Source organism: Lissotriton vulgaris, chromosome 7 (assembly GCF_964263255.1).
Source record: "Lissotriton vulgaris chromosome 7, aLisVul1.2, whole genome shotgun sequence".
Lineage (NCBI taxonomy): Eukaryota > Metazoa > Chordata > Amphibia > Caudata > Salamandridae > Lissotriton > Lissotriton vulgaris.
Window position 1 is genome coordinate 829874803 of NC_141695.1, and position 23480 is coordinate 829898282.

A 23480-nucleotide genomic window follows, 5' to 3' on the forward strand; every position below is an offset into this window, starting at 1 on the left:
AGACTACAAAAATATCGAATTTGAGGTAAGTAAAATAATATCAATTTTTAAAGTGTTTTTTATGTTAATATATGTTTGAAAAGTGTATATTTTTATTATTTATATTAATTAATTATTTTTATGGTATTTAATTTTTGCGTAATATAATTCTGTAGCGGGTTGTGGGTTTATAGGGGAATAGGGTGGGAAGTAATTTAATTATAATTAATTAAATATGTTAATTTATTTATTGGTACTTATTTTGAATTAATTGTTAATTAATTATTAGTTGGTAATTAATTAAAATATAATTGGTAATTATTTTTAATTATTTGATTAATTGATAATTATGTTAATTTTAGTAATGTATTTTCTGTAGCGGGTTGTGGGATTATAGGGGAATAGGGTGGGAAGTAATTTAATCCTAATTAATTAAATATGTTAATTTATTTATTGGTATTTATTTTGAATTAATTGTTAATTAATTATTAATTGGTAATTAATTAAAATATAGTTGGTAATTATTTTTAATTAATTGATTAATTGATAATTATGTTAACTTTAGTAATTTATTTTCTGTAGCGGGTTGTGGGTTTATAGGGGAATAGGGTGGGAAGTTACTTAATTATAAATATTTAAATATGTTAATTTATTTATTTGTTTTTATTGTGGAATATTTGTTAATGAATTATTAATTGGTAATTAATTAAAATATAATGGGTAATTATGTTTAATTAATGTATTAATTGATAATTATGTTAATTCTATTAATTTAGTTTCTGTAGTGGGTTGTGGGTTTATGGGGGAATAGGGTGGCGAGTAATTTAATTGTAAGTAATTCTATTTTAAAATTCTTTTTTTTATTTTATCTAATTTTTAATTATTTTCTAATTGTTAATTCATTTATTGTTAATTGGTAAACAATTTGTATTAGTAGGTAATTATTTTTATTAATTAATTTTTATTTGTATTTTAATTGATTAATTAATATATTATATAAAAGTATTTTAATAAATTTGTAATTGGTATTATTATTTATTTTATTTTTATTTATATATGAAGTATTTACTTTCCCTACTGTTGCACTCACTGGAGTGGGAATAGTAATTTTTACCCTCCTGCTATCCAATGCTTTCTCTACTGTTGCACTCACTGGAGTGGGAATAGTAATTTTTACCCCTACGCTATCCAACGTTTTCCCTACTGTTGCACTCCCTGGAGTGAGAATAGTAATTTTTACCCCTACGCTATCCAACGCTTTCCCTACTGTTGCACTCTCTGGAGTGGGAATAGTAATTTTTACCCCTGCGCTATCCAACGCTTTCCCTCTGTTGCACTTTGTGGAGTGGGAATAGTAATTTTTACCCCTACGCTATCCAGCGCTTTCCCTACTGTTGCACTCTCTGTAGTTGGAATTGTAATTTTTACACCTACGCTATCCAACGCTTTCCCTACTGTTGCACTCTGTGGAGTGGGAATAGTAATTTTTACCTCTACGGTATCCCACGCTTTCCCTACTGTTGGACTCTCTGGAGTGGGAATAATAATTTTTACCCCTACGCTATCCAGCGATTTCCCTACTGTTGCACTCTCTGGAGATGGAATAGTAATTTTTACCTCTACGCTATCCAACGCTTTCCCTACTGTTGCACTCTCTGGAGTGGGAATAGTAATTTTTACCCCTATGCTACCCAAAGCTTTCCCTACTGTTGCACTCTCTGGAGTGGGAATAGTAATTTTTACCGCTACGCTATCCAGCTCTTTCCCTACTGTTGCACTCTCTGGAGTTGGAATAGTATTTTTTACCCCTACACTATCCAACGCAAATCAGTTTGTATGTTTTTTTTTACTTAAATTAATTATTTATTAATTTTAAAGTTATTTAAGTATTTTAAGTAGGTTTAAGTTAATTATATTTATTATTTCATTAATGTTTAATTAATTTAAAGCATTTTTTAAAACTCGATATTTTGACTAACTATATTTTTTACATCAATATTTTTGATTTGATAGTTTTGTACTTACCTGTTTGGAGATGGGAGGTCGATATTTTGGCATTCTATATTTTTACCTCGATATTTTGGTAGGTCGATATTTTGGCATTCTATATTATGTCAGTGATCCGTTGAGGCATTAGTAGGCGTGGGTGAGGAGTTTGAAGGTGATCCTCTTCTTGACGGAGAGCCAGTGGAGGTCATGGAGATGGTGGGTCATGTGTTCGTGACGCAGAGTACCAAGGATGAGTCTGGCTGCGGCGTTCTGGATGGTCTGGAGCTTGTGTAGCAGGGTTCTGTTGATTCCGGCATAAAGGGCGTTGCCGTAGTCCAGTCTGCTGGTTACGAGTGCGTGGATAACGGTCTTCCTGCAGTCTGGGGGGGGATCCATTTGAAGGTCTTATGGAGGGTGCGCAGGCAGTTGAAAGTGGTGGAGGCAACGGTGTATATCTGGCGTTTCATGGAGAGGGAGGAGTCGAGGATGATTCTGAGATTTCGACGTGGTCCGTAGGGGTGAAGGGGATTTCCAAGGGTGGTGGGCCACCAGGTGTTATTCCAGGCGGAGGTGCAAGGTCGGAAGATGAGGAACTCGGTCTTCTCTAAGTTGAGCTTCAGGCAGCTGTCCTTCATCCAGTCTGCCACGTTCTTCATTCCTTCCTGGAGACTGAGTCTGGTATCTTTGGGATTCTTGGTGAGCGAGAGGATGAGCTGGGTGTCATCAGCATAGGATACGATGCTGAGCCTGTGCTGTCGGATGATGGCTATGAGGAGGGCCATGTAAATGTTGAAGAGCGTGGGGCTTAGTGATGATCCTTGGGGTACTCCGCAGAGTACCCCAAGGAGTACTTTCTAATAATCTCTCTGCAGTAGGCAACAAGCACCCACCACTCTTGCACCATTGTGCCTCTCTGTAAAGTCCATTGCAGACAGTACCACACTCAGAAAGGAGCCCTTTGTATGTTTCTTTGGAGGGAAAATCTATACACATTTAAAATAAGGATTACACACCACTATGGAATTGCCACAAATATGTCCCGTCTATGTCTATTAGTGTGGCCTAACGTACAAAAATATTAGCAGTATTTCAAGTTTTAGAGACATTTTTAGGGGTGTGTGCTAAATAACTACCTAATGTCAGCATATTCTCAGACCCAAGAAGCTGATCCTGCAAGCTAAACATATTATGAGTCAAGATTGACAGAAATGAGGAGCCTAGCCCGCAACCATGATGGCCGCCTGACTCCTCGGCTCCGCCGACCCGCCCGCTTTCCTTCCGAAACGCCGCTCATCCAGCTTTCAATCCTGAAAAAACGTCGGCGTTTCGGACCCGGGTGGCGATCCTGATTCCGATGGTGTGCTTCCCGCTGAATATCCTGCGGTGGAACTATCGATTCGTCCCTACCCTCGTTCCAGCGCTGCCCGCTGGAGACCGGGTCTTTGTTCCCAGAGACTGCTGTTCTAGAACTCGACGACTGCGGATGCTTGCAGCGGAGGAACGGGCGACTGGCGTGCAACTGTAGCAACTCTTTTCTGGCTACACTGTATCACCCGGCCCTGCGCGCCACTACGCTTGCTACATTGCAATTGTTGCCGAAGCCTTCTTGTACCTCCAAATTGCCCTGTGGCTGACACTGGGAGCCATATTGTCCTCCAGCGCTTCGGTGGGTGCCTTCTTCACCGGGCGCCCGATAATTGTAACGGCCGACCCCGGAGGACTGATCGGATACCTCATCGAGGCGCATGCAACATTGTAGCCGGGTCTTGGTGTTCAGAGACAGATTCGCTGTTGTTTGATCTCGTGGCTGCGTTGCTTCGTTGATCTACCTCTGGCGCTTTGTAATGGCGATGGGCACCGGTGGACATTTTCGAAGACGACAATATGGCGGCGCCCTCCGGGTGCATGAAACTGATGTAGGTGACCCGCCTGGGATTGCTGCTGTCCTGGGCGCTCTGAACAACCTGCGATCGTCTATGCGCTTCCAAGCCCAGGACCTAGAGGGCCGACTAGATACAATACTGCTCGGCGGTGCTGCTCATCAAGCTCTGTGCGCCTTGCCCTATCCTGAGCCCGACGGAGGCGGCCAATCCACCCAGATGTATGTCACGACACTGGATGCCCAGGAACTAGTGGCCGCTGCGCTATCCGTTCAAGATGTGGAGAATTTGCGGACTCTCGACCCTATTTATCGGCAGGAGGCATCTTTTTGGTCGCCACGTATAGGGTTTACTCTATGGCCCCTCAGTGGATCCCTTTGTCTCATTATGGGGTTGCTGCTATGGCCCTGGTCGGTCAACTTTGGGATATGGCTGCCGTGTTTCTACCGTTACTGGGTAGCTCTGCTCAGTTTGGCTTCGCGTTGGACAAACCACTGTGGATGGTGTCATGCCCGGTCATGGTTTTTACAGTTGCGACTCTCATCCAAGATGGCTGCTGCTCGACTAGACGTTATTGACTTGCTGGAACGCCAGGGACAAGGCTGAAGCTGCTTTCACTTTCTCTCCCGGTTCTGCTGTGGACAAGGCTGGTGTTTGCATCGGACAGCTGGGGAGATGAACGTTGGTGCGGGGTCCTGGTGGGGCCAGGGGAGGGGCGGCCGAGGTGCGAATTCATTGATAGCTTATTTGTTTTTTCTCTGCCCTCCTCCGGTTTTCTCTCTTCTCCGGGGGTTGTCTTCCCCCCGTCTTTCCCTTATGTGGGTACTCTTGGGGCGACAGACACGTTAGTAGGGGGGGGTGGGCCATAGCCTCTTCGACGTGCAGGGTGGGGGGGTGGGGCTTTATTCTTTTCTCTTTTCGTTTCTATGGCCTTCTTTTTATCTTTATTCTTATTTCTCTTTTTCTTCCTATGTATCTTGGGTCAGACGGGAGGTTGGGTTTGGTTCTTTAGGAAACGTCTATTCTCTCTGTGTTTTGCGTCCACGTCCTTAACATTTGGTTCATTGATACTATGATATAGATACTGATTCTCATGCATAGTCATTGAATGATTACAGAACTTGCTCTTCCTTCCCTTTTTTCCACTATCTATTGAGGGCGCATATCCTGTCACGAATCTTGACATGTAATGACTGCCTTTTTTATACGTCATTGGATCCTTTATTTCTGCTATATGATGGTCCCTTTTATATCCTTTCTTACCGTAGGCAAGCTAGATGTAATTCCTGATTTATACATTGAATGGGCGGGCGCTATTTGGGGCGACATCTACCTCTGTGATTGTATATCCTTACTGTGAATGATTTACGCCAGTATTTTCATAGAGATGAATCACTGTTGAACATCCTTCATGTGGTTCGCCCACTCAGCTACCCTGTCTGACTTTAGGACGATCCGTCAAAATTATAAAATGAAACCCTCGTTATCCTTTTCCTTGGGCTCCTTGCAAATCCTTCGTTGTGTTCTTGTTTATATCTGCTGCAATGCAAGGTACCTCGGGATGATTGTATATTGTCATAGCGGCCGGCCCGCAGTGGTTGTAGGCTGACGCTGTGTACTATGTTTACGGAAAATAAAGGTTTTCAAAAAAAAAAAAAAAAAAAAAGATTGACAGAAATACAAACCAAAGCACCAAAACAATAGATGACAACATGGTGTGATTGAAAGAAGGCCTATTTACAAGAAGTGTAAGTGCTGAGCCTCCTTCATGTGCATACAGATTTTAAAAAACGCATCTAAAAAAAACATCTTGAGCGTGAAAAAAATCTAGAAACGTCCATCTCTGGTAGAAAGGCAAAACAAAAACAGTCTTGGGTTGGCACCATAACCAACCGCTTTACGTAACAATGTCTAAAAACCACTCTGTGCTTCACAACGCATGTCTACAAATCCTGAAACATGTACAATATTATTAACAAAAACCCACATGTTGAAATGTCTTCAAACCTCATGGGCATGTAGAGAAATGTGATAATCCCTGCACTGTAGAGATGGCTAGAAATCCTTGTGTCAAGCGAGTAGTAGTCAAGCTTTTGATGTAAACCTATAAAAGTACACAAAACAACTGTTTGAAACCATGGTTAAAAAGCAATTTGGCCTATTTATTTCTGGCAAAAATGATTTTACAGAAACTATACAATAACCATCACATTTTTAATATTTGAACTTCATATTTGTTCACACTGTGGGGAAGGCTACTGTGTGTAGGGCCAGTTACAAGCCCCTTGTTCCCATTATGCAAAGAATGGAGTTAGCATAGTAAATTATCTAATCACACTATATCAGAACCCTGCAGTACAGATGTAAAAACTCTATTTTTTGCTCATAATTCATCGCTCTCTATCAAGACAGGAATCTTTTGCCATCATCAACCTCTACTGGAAGGATCTTGCAAGAGAGTACTAAATTCCACTAATTCCTCCACCTGTTTATTTTCCACTTTTCATTCATACCATTTTTTCCTTCCCTTTCCCTTTCCCTTGCTCTCACTCCCGTCTCCTTCCCATTTCTTTATTGTTTTGACCTCCTATCTTCTCTTTTCCCTTGTCTCTACTCATCACTATCTTCTTTACCTGTCATTCTTTTCCCTAGCTGCCTTTCTCTCATTCTCTTATAACCCTCTCCCCTCCCGGTTTTTGCCTTACACCTTAAGCTCGCTCCTGTTTCTCTTCTTCCTATCATTACCTTTCTACAAGCATTTGCAATGCAATACTTATCGCAAGTTAGAGCTGTTGGTGTAAAAATAACAATGTTTTGTACTTTTGCTTTTTTATACCAATAGCAAGTGGGCTATGCAAATATATTTACAACAATGCAAATAAAAAAACAAAACTAAAGAACAGCTCTTTAACAAAAGCGAGACCTATTGCATTGTAAATGCTTGTTTTTTAAATGCAGCGCTGACAAACAAGTTGACACTCTTGCATGATGCAGGCAGTGGCGTGGAAGTAACGTGCTCGCTTGGAAGTACTGTCTGAGTGCTAGGGAAAGGCTGGGTGCTCGCACATGCGCGCACCCTACAGGGAACACTGCAAGTGACCCTATTTTAGAAAAGGGATTAGGCACAGGATCACATTAGACAAACAAGCCTCTCGCAACGGAAAAGGGAGCTCGAAGCCACAAACTACAAGTGCTATTATGTAGCAACTCCACATTGTGAGGAGAAGGGCCTTAAAATCAGATACACAAGAAGCAGAACACCTGGAAGTTACAACAGCACTGTACACATTGTGGATTATGTTGGACAGAGTGGGAACTAGCAGCACACACCTGCCAAAATTGGTAACAGTGGCATCACAATGCTGAAGCAGACACACCAGGCTTACAGGATTTAAACTGGCCTATGCGCCGTAAATACCTGTAAGATACGTATCGAAGTGCGCCAGTACCCAGATGGCTGTTCTGGAAGATACCATGGCTCTGTCATTGGAGAAAGTTTGGAACATGTCCTCATGAAGGCCTAGGGGAATAAGTAATACCACTGGGTGATTTTTGAGGGGTAGTCTACTAGATATCACACATGCTGCCTAGCGTGAGACACATTGTTACCTTACAGTGGGCTTAGGAGACCGCACCTTACTTAGCATTGGTTGGCTTCATTGCCACTCTCATCTGCTTGCTCATTATGTGTTAGCTTCTATGTGATTTCCTTCCTCTTCTTGTTAGGTCTCGCCTTTACCATTCCGCAGGAATGGGAAATGGGGAGAATTCAAGTCGGCAAAATACTCTTCAAACCAAGGGCTTTCAGCCCCGCGGTTTTCTTGCAGTTCACGTGAATCACGTGAGCAAACATGCACGCGCATTCACGGCCAGGGCTTCTCCTCCCCTAGCAGCACTCTTCCCACACCAGCAACTCCCCCCTCCCACACCAGCACCTCCCCTCTCTCTCCCCGCAAACACAGCCTTGCCCTGCACTCCTCCCACACCAGCACCTCCCCCCTCCCACACCAGCACCTCCCCTCTCTCTCCCCGCAAACACAGCCTTGTTAAATCTAACAGCCCATGTTTTGATTCTTGTTTGTTTCTAACAAGCCTGCAATGGGTTGACGTAAAGACCATTTTATTTCCGTGCGTACTTATTTATGTATGTGTTTTATATTTACTTTCCATAATTGACCTTTGTGTAGGGTGTTCTAGAATGTTCCAAGCCTGCTGACTCAGTCTTTGCAGCAGGACAGCACACGCTCATTCACGTACAAGCAGTTCTGTGGTCGATCACTCTCGTACTGTCCAGTGAGTTGAAAATACGTGCTTTCTAAACAAACTTGCTGCGAGGCTGCAGTCGGCAGGCTGAAACACTGGGGGCTTCGCAGGCAGGCCCCCACGCGCAGTATTGTCTGCTTGCGAGTTTAGGGGTCAGTTCACGTTACTACTCACACTTGTACCATCCGGTCATCTTCTCTCACTGACTTCCAGTGTTCCACCACAAAATCTTTGCACATAATATGTGGCGAGAGGTGGGGGTGATGCTATGCGAATGGCTTTAAAAGCAATGCTCAGGTTTTTGATTCTTGTTTGTTTCTAACAAGCCTGCAATGGGTTGACGTAAAGACCATTTTATTTCCGTGCGTACTTATTTATGTATGTGTTTTATATTTACTTTCCATAATTGACCTTTGTGTAGGGTGTTCTAGAATGTTCCAAGCCTGCTGACTCAGTCTTTGCAGCAGGACAGCACACGCTCATTCACGTACAAGCAGTTCTGTGGTCGATCACTCTCGTACTGTCCAGTGAGTTGAAAATACGTGCTTTCTAAACAAACTTGCTGCGAGGCTGCAGTCGGCAGGCTGAAACACTGGGGGCTTCGCAGGCAGACACCCACGCGCGGTATTGCCTGCTTGCGAGTTTAGGGGTCAGTTCGGAAATTTCAGGATTAGTAAATTTAATATCCTGTCAAAATTCGCATGATAATGAATGGCGGCGGGCCTCGCCGGCTGAGCTGGCAAGGACTGCCGCCATGCTGCAGCCTGAGAGATAGCGCGGTTAATTTATGAACACGGAATTATGCTGTGCTGGCGTGAGAAGAGCTGGTCACATGAGATCAGCGTCGCCGGTGTGTGAGGCTGCGTGCATTTGTGTGTGCGTGAGACTATAAACAGATATGTGGGTACTGGGAGGGGGTTGTGTGCGGGGTGTTGCTGGTGTGTGGAATTGATTCTTAGAACTGTGCTTACAGTTTTAACTTGATTTTGCTACAAAAATATTTTTACAGCTAGCAAATCAAAAACAAAATGAGGTATTGCTGCAGAACTTGGTGGTTGGTGTGATACAGGAAGCCAATGATAAGAGAAAAACTGTCATTGTAAATAATGTAACTAGTGAACACATTAAATCGACCAGTGGTACAGCCTTGCCCTAGCAGCACTCCTCCCACACCAGCACCTCCCCTCTCTCTCCCCGCAAACACAGCCTTGCCGATTATTCAGGGCCGGCCGCAGGCCGGCCGAACCTCCCCAGCCAGCTTCCCCCAGGCCATATCAGCACTCCTCCCACACCTTTGAAGTGAAGCTTAGCTTCACTTCAAAGGCCCCTGCTGTCGCATTTCTCCTCCCCCTCCCCTTCTCTGCCTTCCCGCCGTCTTCTTTCCACAGTCTTCTTTCCAGGTTGAAAGAAACATCTGCTTAGTTTATGTAGGAACACTTTTACCCCATGAAGGTAACCTTAATCAAAGAGGATAAGGAAAGACACCGCATAGCTTATGCTTATTTTGGATTTTCCCATCTATATTAAATCGGTAGATAGACCATTCGATATCCAGTAACATTTAGAGATATTCAGCTTTTCCTTCGTGGTCAGTAAGCATCCCTCGACTCACTCTCTAGATTCTCTGTAACTCTTCTGGAACTCAGGGCCCCTGCGCGGACGACAGAGAACTCGGACAGCATCACTGACAAAGCCAACAGGTAAAGCGTCATTGCTGCATATTGTTTTTATCAGCACAACTGCTAGCATGTGATTAGAGCAGTCAGACACAAAAGGTAAGCATTGTGCTTTTACTATAATGTGCAGTGTGCTTGCTTCATGTGTACCATGCATCGTCATTGTGCTCTGTGTATAATGTGCAGTGTGTTATGTGAAGAACGTGCATCCTCACTGTGCTGTGTGCATGGTGTGCATTGAGATATGTGATGAACGTGCATTGAGCAGCACGTGTAACGTCACTGTGCTGGGTGTACAGTGTGAATCGTGTTATGTGAAGAATTTGCAGTGTCATGTGTATAACCTGCTTCATTGTATATGTATATTGTGCATTGTGCTACATGTATACCATGAATAGTCATTGTGCTCTGTGTATAATGTGCATTGAGCTATGTATGTAACGTGCATCGCCACTGTGCTAAGTGTATGTGCTATATGTATAACATGGATTGTACTATGTGTATAACTGGCATGTACTATGCGTAGCGTGTGTTTTGTGCTAACACACAAAGAGACTGTAAACACCGCACTGCTTACATCACTTCCTGGGTGAAGGCAGCGGAATACACAGACAGTGAGCATGCTTGCAGTGTGACCTGGGCCCTACATGTGAGTTCCCTTCATATGATCAAACTCTTAAGCAAGGCACCTTCTGGCCAGACTCAATCCTTTCACAACATAGGACTTCCAAGTTTCCAAAGTGCGAGTCCATTTAAGAGCAAGCTCAGGAACAACAAGCATTGGCAAAGTCAAAAGGTCTCACCTTTAAAAGACCCGGTCGTCGACTTTGCCAATGATTGTTTCCCTTGACATTATGAAAAATAATAATTACAAAATGGCTGTCACTGCATCACAAAGCTGTGTGTGTGCCATTTTGGCTGTTCTAAAAAAAAATCATTTACCATCCAAGATGGCAGGCAGCCATTTTAGAATAGTAAATTTAAAAACAAGTATGCATGATGTTATGCAAAGCAACAGAAGCAAGCACTCCGGTAGCAGTGTGCTATCCCTGGGCCTTTGCAGCAATAATAATAAAAATTAGGCAAGTGTGGGAAGCGGACATGCGGGGATCACGACGAGTGGCGAAGCAAGTGACCCAGTAATAGTCTTTCAGACACGCAACGCCACTCACACCCACGCAAGCCCACTATCACCCACGCAACGCCACTCACCCAAGCAACACCACTCACACACGCAACACAACTCACCCACGCAACCCCACTCACACGCGACGCCACTCATCCACGCAACGCCACTCATCCACGCAACACCACTCATCCACGCAACACCACTCATCCACGCAACGCCACTCATCCCCGCAACGCCACTCACACATGCAACGCCACTCACACATGCAACGCCACTCACCAACGCAACACCACTCACACATGCAACGCCACTCAACCACGCAACGCCACTCACTCACGCAAATCCACTCACAACCACGCAGTGGCACTTTTACCCACACAGCACCACTTTCAGACACACAACGCCACTCACACCCACGCAAGCCCACTCACACACGCAACGCCACACTCACCCATGCAATGCCACTCACACACGCAACGCAACTCACACACGCAACGCCACTCACCCACGCAAGCCCACTCTCACACACGCAACGCCACACTCACCCATGCAATGCCACTCACACACGCAACGCAACTCACACACGCAACGCCACTCACCCACGCGACAACACTCACCCACGCAACGCCACTCACCCACGCAACAACACTCACACATGCAACGCCACTCACCCACGCAACGCCACTCACTCAAAGACACTCACACCCACGCAGTGCCACTTTCACCCACACTGTGCAGTGCACAATAGGTCTTGCAGTAGGAAAGTTGGAGCTATTGGTTTTGTAAATGACAAAGCCCTTTATGTTTTTAAAATGAAAACAAAAATAAAAGGCATTGTTATTTCCAATTGTAATAGCTCCAACTTTCCTACTGCGAGACCTATTGGCAACGCCAGTGCTTGTTTTTGTCTTTCCAGTGGAGCATGGATGCATTACATGTGTCCTTCCAGCTCTTATTTTAGAAGCACTCATTTTTTCTTTTGGATTAATTACTCCCTGAGAGTGCATGTGTTTTCCAGCTGCATCTCTAGTGTGCTTCTCTTCCCCCTCTGCACTTTCTGTTGCACTCTCTCTCTTGCCCATGAGCTTCATCCCACTTGCTTCCATTGCTGTCTCACCAGTTTACATTTTCTTCCCCATTCCACATTACTCTCTCTCCTCAGGCCCGGTTTTAGTGCTGGTGACGCCCAGTGCAACAATGCTTCTTGGTGCCCCTCCTTCTCCACGGATTCCCTCACTACCACCTTTTAACAGTGCCCCTCAAGTCTCCTAACCACATATTCTCACATGCATTTCTGCATGCAGCTCTTCGATGACAGTTAATAGCTCACTGTTCTATCTTAGGTGTTCAACTTATACACTGAAGTAACAAAAGGTACTCTCTGACAAAAACACTAACCCACTGAACTATTTATGTTATATGGACGTGGTGATCTGCACGGTACACATGCTTTGCAGCATAAACCCTCTGCACTACTTTATGATGAAACGTCAACTAGACAAAAGTCCGTTCTCTCTACAGCAGTTTCATCAATCACCAGAGATTGTGCCGTAAAATCGCTGCAGGTACGGAACACTGCAGCAAGTGCTTTTAATTCCACAATATACTTAAGAAAACGTCGCACCCCCTGAAGTCAACACCCAGTGTGGTGGTCCAAACTTTGCTTTTCCTCCTCACAACCTCCTGTTTGCTTCCCCCACCGTAGCCCCTTAATTTGCTTCCTCCCACCTTCTCTGCAGCACCCCTTCTAAAGGGGCCTGGTGGCACCAAGAGCCCCAGGATCTGAAGTCATGACTTAGGCGGGTCACACTGGAGGAGGTCAGGCCCTCGACTTTCTTTCACTGAAGGGCAAGCCCCTCCACCATTCCTAACGCTAGCATTGCTCCTGTCCTTCCAGAGATGCTTCAGAGTGAGTGCTGAAGAGAAGCAATGACGTTGCTCTTTCTCTCCACAACTTTTAGAGTTGACTCAAAGAACTCAATAGTTTTCCCACATCACAATTTTTAGGTCATGCCTACAAGAAAGCTTTGAGCTGTCTGCAGGCAAAAGCCTATCATGGACCCCAGTGCTTTAAGTGAGATGAAAAGGTAGGATGTTGCCTCTACAATCCTGTGCTTTACGCAGCATACTGCCTGATGAGTATTTAGGTGCCTCTCTGCGAGGTTTCTGCCAATGCTTGGTGACATATCACACAACAACAAACAAGTCAGACCTTTTGGGTCAGTGAGTGCTTGTTAGCAGTTTGAGGTAAATGAGTGACAACAATGGTTATGTTGTAAATAATTAGAAGTGGTAATTATGATTGGTGCATATGAGACCACAACTATGTGCTCATTGAAGAGAGGGCAAGGATTGGAGGAACATTTCATCTGAACACTGTTATGCCACACTGACTCACACTGCCTTCTGCCTGAGCTCAAGAGTTCTCAAGCGTGCCCTATTATGAACACCCTTCCACAACCAGAATTTATCCATACATCTAAATGCGTCTCAACTCACATGCACCATACTAGCACTGGACAGCTCCATCGCTCAACCTTTTAGAGCCAAAAACGCTTGGTTTTGCTATTTCATAAATTAAATTGCAACTACAATACAAAATTGCACTAAGCAAAAAGAGTTTACAAATGTTTAAAAATTCAAAATATTTACCTCTATAAAATATGAAATATAACCCCTTCCCTGCGGGACTAATTCTCCCGCTGTGCTGGGGGGAGAGCGGGTGCGCGCAGCACCGCGGTGCTCGTGGCGAGCTGAGCTCGTCATGACAACGCCCGTTTTAATAGAACGCTCAGCACAGCGGGGGAATTAGCACCGTGTGTGAGCGCCGCACGTGTCATGACGAGCTCGTCATGACCACAGCGGCACCATGACTCATGATGAGCTGAGCTCGTCATGCGCACGGAATAGGTTATAACAAGTTATATATTTCTAAAACCATTGGCTAAATCAATAGGTCCCAGAGGCAAAACTTCTTTGCTTTGTCAATGATTGTTTGTCCCGTGGAGCCCTGTGACACGTAGTAAAAGCTATATGGCATTCAGGCAACATAGAGCCACTAACAGATAAAACATTACAGGTGTTTCTAAGATGGGGAGCAAGTAAAAAATGTGTGTTTCATTGTACAGCCAGATTACTGAAACACTCATCAAACCACGTTCAGGATTGATGAGGTACTGCGTGATGAAGTTAGGTGAGGACTCAGGGGACGGAGACTTGGACAGGATAATGGTGCATTTGGCAAATCTAGCAAGATACAGTCATGTCACACTAATTCAATTTAACTGCTTGCACAAAAAAATATATTACACACCTCTAGAATCTGCAGAATATTGGAAACAGGGCCAGGTAATTTCCTCCAGGCCACACCCCCAACAAAGACCACTATCATATGAATAGGTACTGGACAGCCGTAATCACACAGGTTAATGAAGCAGTAGATATTCCTGCGACTCCGGCTCCTCTGACATGTGTCTTTGGGGGGTGTTCCCACGCGGGGAAAGAGATGCCTGAAAGCGGGTTCAGGGATCGAATGATAAAAACAAGCATTTGCAATGCAATCGGTCTCACCTTTGGAACCTCATATGTATTTAGCTATAAAGCACATTAGCATGGGTGCTGAAACATCTACTGTTCGTTAACATGGAGGGAAAGTAAGTACCAAGCTGAGTGTCATGCCAGGTATGGGAACACATGGAGAGAAATATTGCCTTTCAGTGGGAAATGGTATAGTCCAAAGCTCTGCTTTTAATATAAAATCAGGGCCTTCGGTGGTCATATCACTGAAAATACAAGATTTAATAGAAATATTGTCCACGGGTGCTCGTGGAAGACAATTTCTATGGACTGGAAGCTAGAGAATGCTAACGTGATTCTGGTATTTTACTGACCTCTGCTGGTCGTTTTCTTTCAAGAAAGTTAAATAGAGGCAGTTGCCAGAAAAAGAAAAAGAAAGTCTCTCAGCAGAAAGCAATTTTGGTATTTTACTGACCTCTGCTGGTCGTTTTCTATCAAGACAGTTAAATAGAGGCAGTTGAACAGAAACAAAAGTCCCTAAGCGGAAGCAAACAAATCCTAGGGCTGCTCTCCAGTGCACACATAGTACATAGACATCCATACTAATATAATAAAGAGAAAGCCTAAACTTTTGAGGCGGGTAATCTCAGGAACCGCAGCACCAATCCCAACACCCAATACAGCGTTGGAAAGGGCAGTTGCAGCAGAAGGACATAGGCTATGCAGACGCCCACCATATACATTTAAAAGGTAAAAGAACCGTGCCAGCAAAGTAGTCCCTTGTGGGCGTGTATACGTTGTGCTGTGGGCGTGTGCTAGGGGCGTGACAAACGCTGGGGGCATGTGGTACGTTCCGCCCTTCATGCCATGTCTCATATCGTGTGCTAATCCCACCCTGCCCCCTTTAAATACCCCTGCACCCCATAATCATAACCCACCCTTACTCCTTAAAATACTCCAAAACCCTTAAACACTAACCCACCTTAACCCTATAAATATACCCTGTACCCCAAAACCCAAACCTATCCCTAAACCCTAAAAATACCCCATACCCCAAAAACCCAAACCTAGCCCTGAACCCTATAAATACCCCTGTACCTCAAAACCCAAACCTACCCCTGAACCCTAAAAATACCCCTGTACCCCAAAACCCAAACCTAGCCCTGAACCCTAAAAATATCACTGTACCCCAAAACCCAAACCTAGCCCTGAAGCCTAAAAATACCCCTGTACCCCAAAACCCAAACCTACCCCTGAACCCTAAAATACCCCTGTACTCCAAAACCCAAACCTAGCCCTGAACCCTTAAAATACCCCTGAACCCCAAAACCCAAACCTACCCCTGAACCCTAAAAATACCCCTGTACCCCAAAACCCAAACCTAGCCCTGAACCCTAAAAATAACCCTGTACCCCAAAACCCAAACCTACCCCTGAACCCTAAAATACCCCTGTACCCCAAAACCCAAACCTAGCCCTGAACCCTAAAAATACCCCTGTACCCCAAAACCCAAACCTAGCCCTGAACCCTTAAAATACACCTGTACCCCAAACCCCAAACCTACCCCTGAACCCTAAAAATACCCCTATACCTCAAAACCCAAACCTAGCCCTGAACCCTAAAAATACCCCTGTACCCCAAAACCCATACCTATCCCTAAACCCTAAAACTACACCTGTACCCCATAGCCCAAAACTATATCTGAACCCTTAAAATACCCAAACACCCCAAAACATATACCTCAGTACCCCAAAACATATAACCCTATACCCATACTTACCTTATCCAAACATTTAAAAAAAAAACATGCTTTTACCATTCATGCATTTACAACGAATTTCGTTGTAAATGTATGCGTGGTAAAAGCATATAAAATGTAATGCCATGCACTTTAATGGCATTGCTGCGTCATGGTACTTTCATAATGAAAGTATGCGGAGTGATGGTATGCGGAAAGAAAGTTGCGGAATAATGGGTTTTTACCCTCCCCCGGTAAGTGCATTGGTGGCACGGCGGCCCACATATCCAGCAACATAGTCATATTTTTTCACCACCCATTTGAAAAATGCACAGGTCTCTCTCATTGATGGCCAGCACCGACATACACTTTTAGACACACCTCCCGCCACAAGTTCTAGAATTGCGAACTTTAGAGCAGGGGAGCTACGTTCGACGGGCTGCTAATAAATACAACGTTTTTAACGCCTGTAAAATATGTAAATAGCATCGTTTGGTATCATTAATGTAAAATTTGTAAATATGTGAAAGTCTGAATAATTATCCAGTCACATGTCAAACTTTTTTTCACATAACTGCACTGAGCACTTTATCTGTCGCCATTTTTGAACAGGAATAGAAACCATGTATTTGCACACTATGAAATGGCCGCCACAAAATAGTTTTGTGTACCATCTTCTATGTTTACCAACCAGAAAGGGCGGACTGTTTAAAATGCCGAAAATGTTTGTTCACTGACGACACTGACGAAGCCTTGAGCGAAACGCGTCTGTCGGGGGTGTAGGGGTGTTCGGAAACGGAATAAAGAAAAAGATCACATCATCTGTGTGCTGGCCGTTTTTTCCTGGTAGCATTGTCAGGAATCGTGTGATGATGTCTTAAGCGCCTCACCAGCGCTGGCTGCAAGCACCCGGGACATTGTGGAGCGGCGGCGGTGACGGAGCGGTGAAGCAATTAATTTTGGCCGCTTGCCCCGAGGAGACGAATATACAACTACAGCGGAGCGTTGAATGAAAACCTCTGTGCCAAAAGAAAAACAAAGGAGACTGGAGAGCAGCTGTTTTCCCGCGGACGGAGTGAGGACAACCGAAGAATGCCGACGTGTGTGGGTGCTCGACAGAAGTCGCCGAAGTCTGCGGTGAGTGATAGCGGCGGAATCCAGCTAATCTTGTGTAATCAAAACGTGTTATCCTCTGCCCCGTATGGTGACAAACCGTGTTTCCGAACCCCCAGGAGTAAAGTGTGGTATGCCACCGCCCCTAGAACTGTAAATATAAAGAGACTACACATTCTTTTCAACATGGCAACAATGGGAGATATCACAGGGGAGAGGGAGGCAGCCGCCAATGTGATGTTCATGTCGGGAAAAGATAAATCAGTGAAGGCTAAGAATGCAGCCGTACCGACAGAAGTTGCCACCAACCTCAAAAGTCTGTTTCTGAAATTAGAAAGACTACAGGAACGAGAAGTGAGGAAATGGTGGGAAGCTACCTCCTTGGAAAGATACTTGGAGTGTAACAGAGTTCCTAGAGGCCTGCGCATATACACAATCCCCTCTTATGAGAATCCGGACCCGGCCCTCTTAAAAGATTGGGCAGAATATACAGCAGAGTCCTCCAAGGGGATGGTCAGACTTCTTGTAAAGTATACATGGAGCGACCGTGAGAAGTGTTTAAAAGACATAGCAGACCTCGAGGCGGAGATTGCCAAAGACAAAGACACTAAAACCTGTGAAGAATTACGTACTGCAATGAGCAAAAGAATTAAGGACTACGAAATGGGAATACGAAAAAGGAAGCAAACAAAATTCCAGCGAGATGAGCAGGACTACTTATCTGGTAGAATTCTCACGTTTGCACGGAAGTTTGACGCCACACGGAAAAGATTGGCACAAGGCACCGCGCAGACAACAGGTATGGACACGGAGGAGTCAGAAGTAGAAACCTCAGATGGGGAACAAAACTTGGCCCCGGGAACAAAAGAAAGAGAGACAGGAGAACCTTTTTTCGACGAATATCAGGTAATGAAAGAAACCCGCCAGAGACCACAATTAAGAAATCACCCTCCCCAACAAAACCAAAGAGGAGGACGAGGCGGGGGAAGAGGCACAAGGGGAAGTTCACAAAACACCACCACCCCAATGGTAACACAGAGTGCCTCCAATCGCAGAAGGAAGTAATTACCGAAGAAGACAACAATGTCATCAACTTATCTAAAAGAATATTGACCACAGATGAGTTGAATGTATTGAAAAAAGGTTTAAGCTTTTGTCCGACCAGCGAATTCAACCTTGTGGACGCCAAAATTGACTTGTTTAAATATATCAGGAAGTTAAAGTTTAAAAAAAACTTTCTGTTAAGTCCTGATAAAACAACTGCAGTTTATCCTGAAACAACAAGCACAACAGAAAAGGATGACCTCCTGGAGATCTTGCTGACATCGACACAAGATTTACAAAATCGAGAACAGGAGGCAAACTTAGAAATTGAAACTTCCCCTGAACAAGTCAGAGATCCGAGCAATCTAAAATTAAAATCAAGAAAACTACCAAACATACCCCATGATGCAATCGATGTGTTTCACGAAGCAGTGACAGCAGACTTGGAAAGGATGGCAAGTAAGAGAATGGATATGAAAAATTCTAACATATCAAGGAGGCAATGGGCAGCAATCAAATCCTTGCGGGATGATAAATCAATTGAGATTAAGCCCTCAGATAAGGGCGGGAACATCATCATCTTCAATAAGGAACATTATGAACAGGAGGCACATAGACAACTAAAAGACAAAGAGTGCTATGTGACAGTGAAAAGGGAGGAATTTGTGAAAAGCACCATCGCTTATGAGAATCTATTAAAGCAATGGAAGGAAGAAGGCATGATCAGCCCAGATGAATTTGCCTTTTTATACTGTGACTCCCCTATGTTGCCCACCTTCTATCACTTGCCCAAAATCCACAAGAATGCCAAAAGACCACCAGGGAGGCCGATTGTGTCGGCAATCGGTAGCCTTTTGGAAAACACATCACGCTTCATAGACATTTTTCTAGCACCTATCGTGAAGGACCTTCCCTCTTATGTAAGAGACACACAGGACTTTTTACGCATCATGGATAACATCTCCTGGGACAAAGACATGCTATTAATAACTATGGATGTCGTCAATCTATATACGTGCATAGATCACGAACAAGGACTGTGTGCGATAAAATGGTTTTTGGATAAAAAACAACCAAAAATTTCGAACACATAGTGACATGATTCTATGCATGATAAGATTTTGTTTGTTCAATAACTACTTCCTGTTGCAGGCCAACTATATAAGCAGATTAGAGGGACCTCTATGGGTTCGTGCTTCTCCCCCAGCTACGCGAATCTTTTTGTGGGCTGGTGGGAGAAGCACGAAGCATGGGGAGGGGATAATGAGAAATGGAGTCAAAACATACTGATGTGGACACGTTACATCGACGATCTGTTTATTGTCTGGAGGGGAGACAGGGCCTCGGCTGAGGAATATGTCTCAACTCTTAACAATAACGACCTGAATTTGAAATTCACAAGCACCATAAGTGACCAGAGTGTGTGTTACCTAGACCTAGAGGTTTTTGTGGAAGAAGACCATCTCCACACTCGGCTTTATAGAAAGCCAACGGCTGGCAACGCTGTATTACATGCAGCTAGCCACCACCCTAGAAGTCTGGTGAAAAATGTACCGTATGATGAATACCTGAGACTCAAAAGAAACTGCTCAGAAAGTGAGGACTTCAGAAAAGCACAGGAAGAAGCTAGTGAGAGGTTCCAAGCGAGAGGATACTCCCGGAACATCTTAGACCAAGCTAGTGCTAAAGCAGAAATTGTCGACAGGAGGGACCTCCTGTTGGTCAAGGAGTCAAGGAAAAGTGATGATCAGGTCAGAATGATAACGACATTTACCAGCAAATCTGGAGAATTGGTCCAGTCGTTTAAGAAAAACTGGCACATACTGCATACTGATAACATCCTGAAAAAGTCATTACCAGATAGACCTATGGTAACATATAGATGATGCCAGTCACTTTCGGACTATCTCGTCCACAGCCACTATTCCCCTGAGAAAGCCAATAAGTCCTCTAACCAAATAGTTGGCTTCTTTCCCTGTTTGCGCTGCAAGGCATGCAAATTCAGTAAAAAGGTCAAGGAGTATCCTTGTAGATCAGGTGATGACAGACCCAGCAGAAAGATTTTGAAACATCTGAACTGTAATTCGGAATACACTGTCTACTGCTTGGTCTGCCCATGTAACAAACGATACATAGGAAGCACCATAAAACCAGCAAAAATGAGAATCCTGGAACATATGAGGGCTATCGTGAATAATGACAAAACTTATCCGATAGCCCGTCATTTTGCTGAACAACATCATAGCAACAGAGATTTACTCGTGTACTACTGTATAGATCAGGTTCCTAAATTAGAAAGAGGGGGGAACAGGGAGAAAGCCCTCCGGATAAGTGAATCAAAGTACATCCTGGACCTCAAAACGATGACACCTTGGGGCCTTTACAACGATGCTGAGATGTGGGTACACCTATGATAATAAGCCTGATCTAATACTTCGCCAGACATATTTAAATATCAAAAGGAATACTCCTAGGCCCTATATGAATAGAAACTGAATGCAGCCCAGAGAATTAGCAAATTCCTATTCTGCTGCCATGTTGAATGATTTTGTAATAACAATGATGATACCAAAAAAGTAAGATGGCAAGGTGTGAAAAATCAGTAGCCCATACAGGGCGGAATAGCTAACCAACTAGCATAGCCTAGAAAGTATCTGCCCGAAGAATTGAAAATATATATATGTTGTATATTGTAGATTTGTAAATAGCGGGCATTGGGTCAAATAACTCCATCACCTGTAAATATTGGATTTGCACACAATATTGACGTATATGAAATCGGGGATACACCCCTATACAACGTTTTAAACGCCTGTAAAATATGTAAATAGCATCGTTTGGTATCATTAATGTAAAATTTGTAAATATGTGAAAGTCTGAATAATTATCCAGTCACATGTCAAACTTTTTTTCACATAACTGCACTGAGCACTTTATCTGTCGCCATTTTAGAACAGGAATAGAAACCATGTATTTGCACACTATGAAATGGCCGCCACAAAATAGTTTTGTGTACCATCTTCTATGTTTACCAACCAGAAAGGGCGGACTGTTTAAAATGGCGAAAATGTTTGTTCACTGACGACACTGACGAAGCCTTGAGCGAAACGCGTCTGTCGGGGGTGTAGGGGGGGTTTGGAAACGGAATAAAGAAAAAGATCACATCATCTGTGTGCTGGCCGTTTTTTCCTGGTAGCATTGTCAGGAATCGTGTGATGATATATATATATATATATATATATATATATATATATATATATATTAGCAGCCCCGTCCCGACGTTGTCCGGGTGTGAATTGCTGCCGGCCAGTAGTATATTGTTTTGTAGGCTTTCGTTTTGATAGCATTTCTTATCTGTGACAGGCCTGTGAAACGCTCCAATTCACAGTGCACTGCTGATGCACTTAAGAGTGCGCGTTCAGTAGTGCGTGAACTCGAGTTTCCCTTCTTTATTTTTCCTTGCAATATTATATAGCGCGAACTCGACAACATAGCATGACCATAATTTACATTACAGAAGAACACATTCATTTGTGGTAGGCACGGGGAGACAAAGCGATTTGCCTGGAATCACAGGATGTTGAGCTGATGCCGAGATTCGAACGTAGCTCCCCAGCTCTAAAGTTCGCAATTCTAGAACTTGTGGTGGGAGGTGTGTCTAAAAGTGTATGTCGGTGCTGGCCATCAATGAGAGAGACCTGTGCATTTTTCAAATGGGTGGTAAAAAAAATATGACTATGTTGCTGGATATGTGGGCCGCCGTACACCAATGTACTTACCGGGGGAGGGTAAACACCCATTATTCCGCAACTTTCTTTCCGCATACCATCACTCCGCATACTTTCATTACGAAAGTACCATGACGCAGCAATGCCATTAAAATGCATGGCATTGCATTTTATATGCGTTTGCCACGCATACATTTACAACGAAATTCGTTGTAAATGCATGAATGGTAAAAGCATGTTTTTTTTTATGTTTGGATAAGGTAAGTATGGGTATAGGGATATATGTTTTGGGGTACTGAGGTATATGTTTTGGGGTGTTTGGGTATTTTAGGGGTTCAGATATATTTTTGGGTTATGGGGTACTGGGGTAGTTTTAGTGTTTAGGGATAGGTATGGGTTTTGGGGTACAGGGGTATTTTTAGGTTTCAGGGCTAGTTTTGGGGTATAGGGGTATTTTTAGGGTTCAGGGGTAGGTTTGGGTTTTGGGGTACAGGGGTATTTTAAGGGTTCAGGGCTAGGTTTGGGTTTTGGGGTACAGGGGTATTTTTAGGGTTCAGGGCTAGGTTTGGGTTTTGGGGTACAGGGGTATTTTAGTGTTCAGGGGTAGGTTTGGGTTTTGGGGTACAGGGTTATTTTTAGGGTTCAGGGCTAGATTTGGGTTTTGGGGTACAGGGGTATTTTTAGGGTTCACGGGTAGGTTTGGGTTTTGGGGTACAGGGGTATTTTAAGGGTTCAGGGCTAGGTTTGGGGTACAGGGGTATTTTAGGGTACAGGGGTATGTTTGGGTTTTGGGGTACAGTGATGTTTTTAGGGTTCAGGGCTAGGTTTGGGTTTTGGGGTACAGGGGTATTTTTAGGGTTCAGGAGTAGATTTGGGTTTTGAGGTACAGGGGTATTTATAGGGTTCAGGGCTAGGTTTAGGTCTTGGGGTACAGGGGTATTTTTAGGGTTTAGGGATAGGTTTGGGTTTTGGGGTACAGGGTATATTTATAGGGTTAAGATGGGTTAGTGTTTAAGGGTGTTGGGGTATTTTAAGGAGTAAGGGTGGGTTATGATTATGGGGTGCAGGGGTATTTAAAGGGGGCAGGGTGGGATTAGCACATGATATGAGACATGGCATGAAGGGCAGAACGTACCACACGCCCCCAGCGTTTGTCACGCCCCCAGCACACGCCCACAGCACAACGCAGACACGCCCACAAGGGACTACTTTGCTGGCACGGTTCTTTTACCTTTTGAATGTATATGGTGGGTGTCTGCATAGCCTATGTCCTTCTGCTGCAACTGCCCTTTCCAACGCTGTATTGGGTGTTGGGATTGGTGCAGTGGTTCCTGAGATTACCCGCCTCAAAGGTTTGGGCTCTCTCTTTATTATATTAGTATGGATATATATATATACACAATGCCCGAAAGCTATTCCGAGGGC